General features: G+C 35.0%; 1 protein-coding gene across 17 annotated transcripts in view; it reads right to left on the bottom strand.

Moving 5' to 3' along the window:
* HDAC9 (histone deacetylase 9) overlaps window positions 1–13729 on the bottom strand; it is a 1021922-nt gene that overhangs the window by 380753 nt on the left and 627440 nt on the right. The gene's annotated exons all lie outside the window — the stretch shown is intronic.

Raw genomic sequence — 13729 nt, 5'->3', positions numbered from 1 at the left:
GTCATCATTTTTTTTTAAAGAAAATCAAAGCCAAATGGTAAAAATGCAAAGATTTGGTTAAACAAACAGTCAGAATTTCAGTGGTTTTATCTGCAGCATGCGGAGCAACCAAACAAAGCCAAGATATTGTCCATCTCTTTGACAGACAAAGAGGCTCAGAGGTCCAGAGTGACATGCCCGAAGGCTGGCACGTGATTTGGCTAATTAAATTAAATAGCAGGAAACAGCTTTTCCATATGCCATGGCCTGGCCACACACAAACTGTAACAGTAAATCTTTTATACTAGTCGAGGAAAATGTAACCATTAAAAAATATACAGTATCAACACACCATCCAAGAATCAGAAGTTGCACATCCACATAAACTCCCTTGGCCTGAACTTTAACGCCAAATGCCTAAGAACTTCCTAATTCACTTTAGGAGCTATCGAAAAGTCCATGGTAATTAAAAAGGATGAAAAAGAAACCCCCCTAAAGTTTACCAACATTTTTACTTTAGCCAATATTCTGATTGCTTTAAGGACACATTTCTACACAAAATTAAATCAAAACCTCAATACTTCTGAATCAGAGTTAAAATTAAATCTATTGCTCATTTTCCACCAATTTTATATCCTCCCTCTCCATTACACAACTGAAATTAGGAGATCTATTGAAAAAGGAATACAGCCTTTGGAGTCTCTTCAGAAAACTCTTCTTCCATGCTTCCCACAATTTCTCACCCAATACAATAATTTTCTCTAAGTTTGCCACTGAGTTCTAGGCTTTTGTTCAAGACAATGATCTAATAAGATTATAGTATAATCTTTAACTACAAAAACATACTCAATTTATTGGGATTCAATATTATGCAGGAAAAAAAAGAAAGGGGGGGGTCAGTTGGGGAAAGGGAGGCAAGAAGGAAAAAAGGAGGGAGTGAGGGAGGGTGAGAGGGGTGGAACTAACTCTTTAAACTGATGTTTGAAAGGTTTTTGAAAATTAGTTGGTATTATTATTTTTTAGTTGGTTTATTCTATGTAATTGTAGGATGCCAAAACTCATCTAACATATGTGGGTTAGCAATGCCCATTCAAACTATGTTTGTGTATATATGCCAGAAATCGATTAACAATTGTTCCCCCATGTATGCCTTCAAAATTAAGAATTTAGTGTAAAGATAGCCAAAATTCAAGAAATTCAAAGCCTAAGAGAAAATAGTCAAGCCACATAGAAGAACTGACTTGATAGAAGCCAGTAAGTGACCAGCTTCTAAAGTGAAGCCAAGTCCTAAAAGTGAGCTAAAGCAGCTCTTTCCCCCTCCCCAAGAGAGTTGTATTTATCTCTTCATACCTTTACTGAGTCCCATCCTCCCTTTTCCATCCTCATCCCTGCCCCAGGGCCCTAGGCTAAGATTGATAACTCCCTAGGGTCATTCATCCCTGTAAACATCTAGGACTGTTCACTAGAGGCCCAGAGTTCACCAATTAGTGAGAGAGAAAAACCAGGATTAGAGTCAAGGCTACTATAGACCTGCTCCAACAAAACTTAAAAACAAGTCTTGAAAAGGTTTAAGCGATCAATATTGTTTAAAGAAAGACAAATTTAAATTATCTGACATCTAATGAAAATTTACTACACAGTAAATAGAGTAGGACAACAAGAACAATATTCAAGAGAAAAATTAAGCAGTAGTAGCAGACACAGAAATGGCAGAGAATAGAAACAGCAGAAACAGACTTTAAAACAAATACATATAAATATGCTCAAGGATTTAAAAGAAAACATAAATGAGGAGGTAAATGGAAAATATATACAAGAACCAAATGAAACTTCTAGATCTGAAAAATGAGATGTCTTAAATGAACAATTTATTGGGTGTGACTAAAAGAAGTTTATTTACCAGGAAGAAAAGATGAGTACAGCAACAGAAACTACACAAACAAATAAAGAGAGAATAAAGAATAAGAAAAAATGTACCAAGACTTAGAGACTTGTGAGACAGTGTCAAGCAGTCTATCCTGGGTATAACTGGAGTCCCAAAAGAAAGTGAATGATCATCAAAAAATCTAGAAACAATAAATGCTGGAGAGGGTGTGGAGAAAAGGGAACACTCTTGCACTGCTGGTGGGGATGTAAATTGATACAGCCACTATGGAGAACAGTATGGAGGTTCCTTAAAAAACTACAAATAGAACTACCATAAGACCCCACAATCCCACTACTGGGCATATACCCCGAGAAAACCATAATTCAAAAAGAGTCATCTACCACAAAGTTCATTGCAGCTCTATTTACAATAGCCAGGACATGGAAGCAACCTAAGTATCCATCAACAGATGAATGGATAAAGAAGATGTGGCACATATATACAATGGAATACTACTCAGCCATAAAAAGAAATGAAACTGAGTTATTTGTAATGAGGTGGATAGACATGGGGTCTGTCATACAGAGTGAAGTAAGTCAGAAGGAGAAAAACAAATACCGTATGCTAACACATATATATGGAATCTAAGAAAAAAAAAATGTCATGAAGAGACTAGGGGTAGGATGGGAATAAAACACAGACCTACTAGAATATGGACTTGAGGATACGGGGAGGGGGAAGGGTAAGCTGTGATGAAGTGAGTGGCATGGACATATATACACTACCAAGTGTAAAACAGATAGCTAGTGGGAAGCAGCCACATAGCACAGGGAGATCAGCTCGGTGCTTTGCAACCACCTAGAGGGGTGGGATAGGGAGGGTGGGAGGGAGGGAGATGCAAGAGGGAAGAGATATGGGAACACATGTATATGTATATCTGAGTCACTTTGTTGTAAAGCAGAAACTAACACACCATTGCAAAAGTTATACTCCAATAAAGATGTTAAAAAAAAGAGTGAAAATAATATTATAAAAAATAATGCCTGATATTTTCCAAAATTAAAAAATAATGCAAATCCACAAATACAAGAAGCTCAGTGAACAATAGCAGGATACAAACAAAGAAAACAGCATTGAGGCAAATTATAATCAAGTTTGTGGAAAACCAGTGATAACAAGAAAATCTTAAAAACAAGCAGAAGAAAAATACCCTATCTGATTTTAAGACTTGCTATAAAGCAACATTAATCCAGATTCTGTGACCCTGGTGTAGAGTTAGACATATAGATCAGTGGAATAAAGGCAAGAGTTCAGAAGTTTGCTCACATATATATGTTCAATTGATTTCTAACAAAGGCATGAGAATAATTCAAAGGAACATGATAAGCCTTACAAAAACTGGTGCTGAAAACTTTGGTTACCTATGTAATATAATGAATCTCAACCTTTCTTTAGTTAATACACAAAGTTGTATGGCTCAAAACGTCTGTTTGCCCTATATGTAAAAACTAAACTAGAAGGAGGACATATAAAAGCAAATCTTTCTTGGATAGGACATAAAGCACTAACCGTAGAAGAAAAAATTGACAGAATGGGACATACCAAAATTAAAACACTCTACCCTTCAAAACAAAAGACAAGCTATAGGTTTAGGTAAAAATATTTGCAACATATACATCTATAAATGGATTGTATCCTGAATATATGTTACTCCAATACCCAATAACAAAACGACAGATGCTCCAAGCAAAAAACATGCAACATAGCTGAATCAACAGTTTACCAAAGAAGCTCTGCAAATGGCCAATACACACATGAAAAGATGGTCAACATCATTAGACATCAGGAAAACACAAATTAAAACCACAGTGAGAATACACTACACATCCACTAGAACATATAAAGTTAAAAAAAATCTGACAATACCAAGTGTTGGCAACAGAACTCTCATACATAGCTGCTGACACTGTAAAACACCCCATCAAAAAATTCTTTGGCAGTTTTTTATAAAGCTAAACATATACTTAACATACAAATCAGTAATTCTACTCCTAGGTATTTACCCAAAAGAAATGAAGCAACTGTCTACCAAACCTTGAATATAATATTCATAGCTTTATTTATAATTTATAATTGTCTATACCTGGAAATAACTAAATTTCTATCAATGAATGAACAAATCGTGTCATGTCCATACAATGGAACACTACTCAGCGATTAAAAAAAGACTGTATTACTGATACACACATGGATGGATGTCAGAAGCATTTTCTGACTGAAAAAAAAAATTAAAAATATTACAGACCCTTTTTATATAATTCATTTATATGAAATTCTAGAAAAATCAAAATTAATGCACAGCGACAGAGAACAGATGAAGGAGTGCTTGTGGCTGGGTGGAGGGATGAGTAAAAAGGAGCAAGAGAGAACTCTTCAGTTTGCTATAAATATTCTATACCTAGATCATGGTGTACACATTTGTCAAAATTCATCTACTGTACATATATAAGTAGATTTTTATATGTAAATTATACTTCAAAAAAAGTAGATTAAAAACCCAACATGGTTTAGGCAGTTAAAGTAACCAAAGTAAAATCTCATTTCAAAAATTTAATCCAAATTATGATAGAAAAAAGTCCAGACTTTTAGAAATGGAACATTTTTTAAATCTCCAGGAAAGCCTCTTTCTGGGCAGGGGGGGGAAACTAGCTTTTTAAATCTGCTTCCCTATCTAAAAGAGTATTATACTGATCTATGACAAAGGAGGCAAGGATACACAATGGAGAAAAGACAGTCTCTTCAATAAGTGGAGCTGGGAAAACTGGACAGCTACATGTAAAAGAATGAAATTAGAACACTCCCTAACACCATACACAAAAATAAACTCAATATGGATTAGAGACCTAAATGTAAGACCAGACACTATAAAACTCTTAGAGGAAAATGTAGGAAGAACACTCTTTGACATAAAACCCAGCAAGATCTTTTTGGATCCACCTCCTAGAGTAATGGAAATAAAAACAAAAATAAACAAATGGGACCTAATGAAACTTAAAAGCTTTTGCACAACACAGGAAACTCTAAACAAGATGAAAAGACAACCCTCAGAATGGTAGAAAATATTTGCAAACAAATCAACGGAAAAAGGATTAATCTCAAAAATATATAAACAGCTCATGCAGCTCAATATTAAGAAAATAAACAACCCAATCCAAAAATGGGCAGAAGACCTAAACAGACATTTCTCCAAAGAAGACATACGGATGGCCAAGAAGCACATGAAAAGCTGCTCAACATCACTAATTATTAGAGAAATGCAAATCAAAACTACAATGAGGTATCACCTCACACCAATTAGAATGGGCATCATCAGAGAATCTACAAAAAACAAATGCTGGACACACTGTGGAGAAAAGGGAACCCTCTTGCACTGTTGGTAGGAATGTAAATTGATACAGACACTATGGAGAACAGTATGGAGGTTCCTTAAAAAGCTAAAAGTAGAATTACCATATGACCCAGCAATCCCACTACTGGGCATATACCCAGAGAAAACCATAATTCAAAAAGACACATGCACCCCAATGTTCATTGAAGCACTATTTACAATAGCCAGATCATGGAAGCAACCTAAATGCCCATCGACAGATGAATGGATAAAGAAGATGTGGTACATATATACAATGGAATATTACTCAGCTATAAAAAGGATGAAATTGGGTCATTTGTAGAGACATGGATGGATCGAGACACTGGCATGCAGAGTGAAGTCAGTCAGAAAGAGAAAAACAAATATCGTATATTAACGCATAAATGTGGAACCTAGAAAAATGGTACAGAGGAACCAGTTTGCAGGGCAGAAATTGAGACACAGATGTAGAGAACAAACGTATGGACACCAAAGTGGGAAAGTGGCGGGTGGTGGTGGTTGTGGTGTGATGAATTGGGAGATTGGGATTGACATGTATACACTGATATGTATAAAATAGATAACTAATAAGAACCTGCTGTATAAAAAAATAAATGAAATAGAATTCAAAAATTAAAGAAAAAAGAGTATTATATTGAAGTACAACTAACCACTGTACATATATAAAGCTGTAAGATATATAAAAATACTTAAAATGTGTATGAGGTAAAGAAAATAAAAAATAAAGGAATCAAGTTGGATATTTTCACGAGTTTGTCAGGCCATTCAAGCAACAAAATAAAAATCAAATCATTTAAAATATGCACTAGAAAACTAAATGTTACATTTACTTTAATTCATAAAGTATAAATAAAGAAAAAAAGGGATTTGCTAGCACCACCATCATGACCAAAACATATCTAAGCTACTAAAAATATAGTGTTGTCATCTTTATCATGTTAAATGAAAGTAATAGAGAGGACTAATGACTATTCAAAGTCAGCAAGCAATTCACTTAAGATCAAGAAATAATTGCAGGATTCCTTGTTCCAAGATGGAATGAATTTAGCATTCAGCAAACTGGAGACAATAGAAACACTCTCTTGCCCCCTCCCACACCAAAGGAAAATGTTCTCAGAGCATTTTGTTAAAAAGCAAAGACACAGAAATTTCACTACTCTTGTTTATTTCATGCTGCCTCGAAAAAGACACAGCCCAGTGCAAATGTGAGAAGAGAATCTGTCCTGTAGGCTACTGGCAAGGCAGACTTTCAGAGTTTTGTTTCCTGGTGCTGATAATGGGGTGGGAATTAATGGTAGAGGAGAGCTTGGCATAGACAGCTTATCCGAAGACCCTCCCTTGATCAATATATTTTCTTAATACACTCTGGCACCAAGATCATGTGGATCATTTATACCTAGAGTTGATTCAAATTTGATGAATCCTTCATTGAAATCTGAAGAAAAAAATCTGGGGTTCTTTTTACGGGAGATAAAAGGAGATAGACTGAAAGGGGATGAGAGGAAGAAAAGTCATGTACTCACAGGGTCTCCCAAAGAACAATCCAACCTGGGTATTGCCCGACGAGTCATGAAAGGGTTGCAGTTCAATCAATTAAATTCTGGACTGTTTACTCGCAATCCTTGGAACAGGGAGGAACAATCCAAGCAGCCTCCTGCAGGGACCTACGCTGTATATTTATTGCCATTTTCTGAGTGTGCTGGGACATAGAAAAGGAAGGGAGGTATTGCTCTTTGGTTTTTTATTTACTGAAGAGAAAGTTATACATTATTAAAACATGAAACTGAGTGTGAGGTAGGTTCCAGCCAAGGAGAAGAAAGTAACTAAAGTTCCAAGAAGTTCTTAGTAATGTTATAAATAGTGATATTACTAGCTTTTGCTAATTTTTACTCTGCTTCCATTTTGCTAGCACACATTGGTATTTATACAGACTACCGATTTAAGCCTCAAAACACCCTAATAAATATTATAATTGTTAATCACGTTTAACCAACTGAGGTTTGGCAAAATTAAGTAATTTGAAGGTGGAGTTGCTGGTAGATGAAGTTAGAGTTGGAACTTCTTCAGTCAGTCTATAGAATCAGCATTGTCACCACTAGGCAGTTACACCTATAATGCAATTTCACACATGGATCTCAAAGACAATGAGAGATGCCACTGTTCAAGATTTTTGTATACATAGTCAAAACAACACAATTTCCAGGTTCAGAAATAGTTTTCCTTAATTAAATATGCATAAAGATGAGGTTGATTTACTAAGATTAGTACGAATCATTTTGTTTTCTTTCCAAGCTCCAACTTCCAAAAATTATATAGATTACATGGATATAGAAAAAATAATGCAGGTATGCCTCATTTTATTGTGCTTCACTTTACTGCACTTCGAAGATACTGTATTTTTTACAGATTGAAGGTTTGTGGCAACTGTGCCTCAAGCAAGTCTACTGGTGCCATTTTTTTTGACAGCTTTATTTTTAAATTAAGATATGTACATTTTTTGACATAATGCTATTGCACACTCAATAGACTATAGTGTAAACATAACTTTTACATGCACTGGGAAGCCAAAAAATTCATGTGACTCACTTTATTGTGATACTTGCTTTATAGTAGTGGTCTGGAATTAAAGCCACAATATCTCTCATATGCCTGTATTATAAAGAGCCCATGAAAATTGAGATGTTGTATTTTTATCTAAAAATGTGTGTCAGATATTATAATAGAAGTAATGATTAATATAGAATACAAATTATGAAAAATCAATTAGTAAGTTTTGAGTAATATCAAATAATAAATTCATCAAGAAAAAAATTTCCATCATTTACCCCTAGCTGAAAATGAAAATTAAACAGTGACGATTATTACTAGAGCCACCTTAAAGAAAATGTTACTAATGGAGACATTCAGCACAAGAAATAGTCCCACAAGTAAAAAATGAGTCTACATTTCACATTAGAAAACAAAAGTGAACCTGTAATCATAATAGGGAAGAAAATGTCCTTTAGCCGTTAAGGAATCTGAATAAGAGAAATGTAAAACAAAAATCATTCAAATGGCATTTAATTGAGAACTTCATAGGTTCCTTGTGTGGTTCCAGGAACCCTGATATTTTCCCTAGCTTCAAAAGGCAAAAGGTAATAATGAAAGAAAAAAACTACATGGTAAATTGTACGGAACTGATTCTAAGTTGATTGAATAATTCACGAAGGTTAGAGAAATCAGAGATGGCATAAAGGAGAAAGCAGAGAAAGGTTTGAAAAAGGAAGTTAAGCGCTTTCCAGAGAGTGAAAAAAGCTTGATGAAACTCATGCAATTGGAATCCCAAGTTGGAAATTTGCTTTGCATGGAAAGTGATTAAGTTAGATTGGGAGGGATAAGTGCCTGGTCAGAATATAAAGGTCGAATTATGAGGACTGAAGTTTGATGATAACATTTAGATAAAGATATTATGGAGATATTACCGTATGTTCTGCCACAGAGAATGGCAAAGTGGTATTGGAATTTCACAGTAAGTTAACTGAATTAGTGTAAAGAGGACACTGATGTGGAAGGAAGCTCTTGCAATGATTAAAAAAAATTGTTTTAGTATTAATTATGTTAGTGACTAGGGAAAGCAGAGCCAAAGAGAGACTGAAGAGATATGATGGCTGGAAATCAGAAATAGGAATACCGATTGCTTATAAGAGATAAAGAAGAGGAGATGATCAAAGGTGACTTCACGATAATCCATCCCAGAGTCTAAATGCTGGTTCCAAAGACAGAAATGGAAAAGTGAGAAAAAACAGCACATTTTACAGAGGATGAACTTTTACTAACTTTGAGATGAGACTGGAGCAATGAGTGTACTGTCTTTAAGACTGACAGTATTAATAAAACACATGATAGACTTTGAGTTGTCTTTAAGGTAAAAAAAGAAAGAGATCTTTAAACCCTTAAACCATTAACATGCCACAGATCTCTTCTAACACAACATTTTATACCTTTATGTTAGACTAAATTACAGCAATAGAAAGATACTGGCAAGAGCAAATACTCATTTGTTCAGATTTTATAGCCCACCTATTTCTGAAATCATGTAGTGAGATCTGTCTATTAACAAGAGAGGAAGATGATCTAAAAGCAGTGTTGTACAACATTAATGTAATGTGAGCCACAAATGTAAACTACATATATAATCTTAAATTTTCTAATAGCCACATTAAAGAGGTAAAAGAAAGCAAGTAAGATTAATTTTAATAATGTTATATAACCTAATATATTTAAAATATACTATCTTTTCATATGTAATGAATACATGTCATCATTACTTAAGTATTAATATATTTCTATACTATGTCTTTGAAATCTGGTGTTTATTTTACACTAAAGCATATCTCAATTCATACCAGTCACATTTTAAATTCTCACTAGCTACATGTGGCCCCCAGTTTGGAAGTACAAATATACAATTCTTTGCAGAAGTTCTGTCAACAGGGGAACAAAGATGAAAGACTTGAACATAATAACTTCAACATACAATTTAAGTAAAACGTAGACATACGTAAAGATGAGTAACCAGGGCAGAATTTTAAAGCCACATAAATGAAGAAAAATAACTTTCATTTTAGCTTTTAAAGATCACCAGGAAAAAAAAAAAAAAGCATTACTTAACGGAAAATTAAACTTAGTATTTTCCTCAGTTTATATTAGCTATATTAAACATCAAGATTGTAGCATTTAATTGAGAAGAAAAAAAAAAAAAAAAGAAGCACCATCAACAGCTAGAAGGCAACAAGAGACAGCACCAGGAATGGTGGAAAAGCAAGACCAAAATCAACTAGGAATGAGGAAAATGAAGATGATGGATGAGCAAGTGGAGTTCATTAATCAGTAAGCTCTTATCTCTTTAAAAATAACACAGGGCTTCCCTGGTGGCGCAGTGGTTGGGAGTCCACCTGCTGATGCAGGGGACACGGGTTCGTGCCCCGGTCTGGGAGGATCCCACATGCCGCGGAGTGGCTGGGCCCGTGAGCCATGGCCTCTGAGCCTGTGCGTCTGGAGCCTGTGCTCCGCGATAGGAGAGGCCACAGCGGTGAGAGGCCTGCGTACCACACACACACAAAAAAACCCCACATAATAACACAAAAGCATGGAAGAATATTTTTAAATGTACATAACTCAAAACAGATCAAAGACCTAAAAGTAAGTTATAAAATTATAAAATACTTGGAAGGAAACATAGATGCAAATCTCTGTGACATTGGATTAAGCAACATATTTATAACAAAAGAAAAATTAGATGAATAGACTTCAACAAAATTAAAAATGTTTGTGCATCAAAGGACACTATCAAGAAGATGAAAAGACAACCCACGGAATGGGAGAAGATACTTTCAACTCATATAGCTGATAACAGTCTAGTATCCAGAATATATTTAAAATCTCTTACAACTCAACAGTAAAAAAGGCAAACAAGCCAATAAAAAAATGGGCAAGAGACCTGAATAGACAGTTCTCTAAAGAAGATAAGCAAATATCAGCAAATATCCAATAAATAAATGAAAAAAATGTTCAACATCATTAGTCATTAGCAAAACAGAAATCATATCAACAATGATGATTTCACATCCACTAGGATGGCAACAATTTAAGAAAAAAAAAGGGAAAATAACAAGTGTTAGAGAAGATGTGGAGAAACTGGAATGCCTCATAGATTGCTGGTGGGAATATAAAATAGTTCAGCCACTGTGGAAAACAATTTAGCAGTTCCTCAAAACTTAAACAGAATTACCAGATAACCCAGCAATTTCACTCCTAGCTATATACCCCAAAACACTGAAAACATGTTAAAATAAAAATCTGTACACAAATTTTCAGAGCAGCATTACTCATAATACACAAAAAGTGAAAACCACCCAAACGTCCGTCAACTGATGAACGGAAAAACAAAACATAGTATATTCATACAACAGAATATTATCCAGTCATAAGAAGTACTAATACATGCTGTAATGTGGAGGAACCTGAAAATATTATGCAAAGTCAAAGAAGCCAGACACAGACACATAAAAGGCCACATAATGTATGATTTCATTTATATGAAAATGTCCACAAAAGGAAAATCCATAGGAACATAAAGTAGATTAGTGGTTGTCAGGGGTTGGAGGAGTGGGGGATGAAGACTGTCCACTTAACTGGTACAGAATTTCTGTGAGTTGATGAAAATGTTATGGAATTAGGAAGTAGTGATGGCTGCACATCATCATGAATATACTAAAAACCACTGAATCGTACACTTTAAAATGGATAAAATGGTGCATTTTATGTTACATGAGTTTTATCTCAATAAAAAACACAAAAACAAAAAACAACATACCACAGTAGCTCAGAAATTCTGAGGAAAAATAATTTGCCACGTCTTGGAAAACTCCATAATAGACCAGGAAATTATTCTATTAGAAGAGAGAAGCAAAACGGACAAGCACTATCAAAGAAGTAATAACAGTAAATACAGTAACCTATAGTTATATTACAACTATACTTGACCTATAATTAACATGCAGGTGAAACAGAACAATATATAAGAAATACAAGACAGTCTAATGAAAACAATGAATCAGAGAATCCAAGAATCTTAGGTAAAAGCTGTTAAAAATCAAGACATATTTTAAGAAGTGGTTTAGGGCCCTTGGCCATCTCCAGAGCACTGTTTCTGAATCAGACTCTCCCAAAGGGCTTGAAAAACGTAGATTCCTGGGCTCCTAGTCAGTACAACAGGATCAGAACCTCTGCAGGGTGTGGTCAGGAATCTCAATTGTCAACATCTTCCCTCAAGACAATTTTTATGCACCTTTCAATAGGAAAACCACTTAGGAGGTCTAGAACTCAAGACAAACAACCTTATTTATTTATTTTTTTACAACACTATATACAGACTATTTTATCTCAAAGTGACTATCAAGTGCATCCTTGATACGTCAAAAAAGTTTTTAAAGGCAGTGTCTTGACTGCTTAGAAATTGAAGTCTCCTCCCCTTCGCTGGGGAATGAAGGTAAGAAGTGGCAAGGGAGAGAAAAGCTGTGAGCTGGTTGAAATCTTGTCTCTTTCACTCCCCCAAAAAGTTAATTCCAAGTGAAGTCACTGTTTCACCCCATCTCAGGACTGGCTCTGGTCAGAAGAAAAGAGACTCACAAATTTTCATGATTCTAAACAGTTGAACATAATGTACAAGAATTAGATTGCTCATCTGTGAATTAGAATTAAAAAAGAGTCCTGATCTCCTAACTTACAGCAATGACTGAAAGAGAAAATGGATTCAAAACAGTTTGGAAATACTGATGGGCAAAGAGAGAGGGAGAGCGAGAGCGAGAGAGAATAAAGTGCTAATGATTTAATAAACTTGGACATGTAAGAACTGTTGCACAAATACAGCTCAGTGGTAGAGGCTGAGAACAAGGGCTAGTGTGGGAATGTCTGGGTTCAAACTGGAGCTAGACTGTCACTAACTGGGTGACCTTGACCTGATTTGACTTTTCTGGGCCCCAGCGCCCTCATCTCTACAATGGGACAATAATATCTACTCTGTAAGGTTGCTGTGAGGACTAATGCTTTAAAAGATGTAAAGTGCTTATAACAATACCTAGTACATTATATATTTGCAATAGTTAGAAGTCTTTTTGTAAATCAAGATGGTCCCCCAAAATTGCATTGTCTAAGCCCTACAGTATATAAGCCTTAAAGAAGTTACTTTAAATGAGAATAGAGACCTTTTAAAACCTAGATAGATTAGTTCTGTAAAGTCATAGTCCCAATATCCTGCTTCATTTGCTTGAGTTCTTTGATTGCCTGCACACACCCACCCCTTACTTTCCCTTTAAAATCCAGCTGGAGGAATGATCAATAATAAAGGGAATGGTAATCTACCTCTCAAACTCCTTCTCTAGTATCTCTAAGTCCCTGATTATAAATGCTTATAATTTGTACACCTGGATTATTTATCATTGTTCACCCATAATTATACACCCACAATTGTATATTTCCATTAGTGGAAAAAAATCACAAAGGAATGCCAAATTAAAAAAAAATGCTGTTGTCCTCCTATATATCCGTTGAGTACCAGGCTTCAAGAAAATGTTTAGTGTCTGAATTCCTTTTTAACATACTTTAGAAAAAAAGAAGGATGAAACAACATAAAAATTTCTTAAAAACTGTCTTTCTTAGAACTATGAAAAGTAGCAGTCTCCATTTCAGCAGCCACCTTCACCAGGGAGAAGGCAGCTCTTGGCTATCAGAAGAGGAGATCTAATGGTTATTCATTGCAGGTCCTGGCAAAAACTATTTTTCTGAAGAAGAAGTTTCTAATATTGATGCAGTTATCAGTCCCTGTACATTTTGGAAATCAGATACACAGTATAAAATCATTATCTAATTGATTCTTCCAACTCTTTCTTGAGGATCTCTAGTACCAAGTTAAT

Source organism: Kogia breviceps, chromosome 9, assembly GCF_026419965.1.
Source record: "Kogia breviceps isolate mKogBre1 chromosome 9, mKogBre1 haplotype 1, whole genome shotgun sequence".
Taxonomy (NCBI): Eukaryota; Metazoa; Chordata; class Mammalia; order Artiodactyla; family Physeteridae; genus Kogia; species Kogia breviceps.
This window is presented reverse-complemented; position numbering and strand designations above follow the sequence as displayed.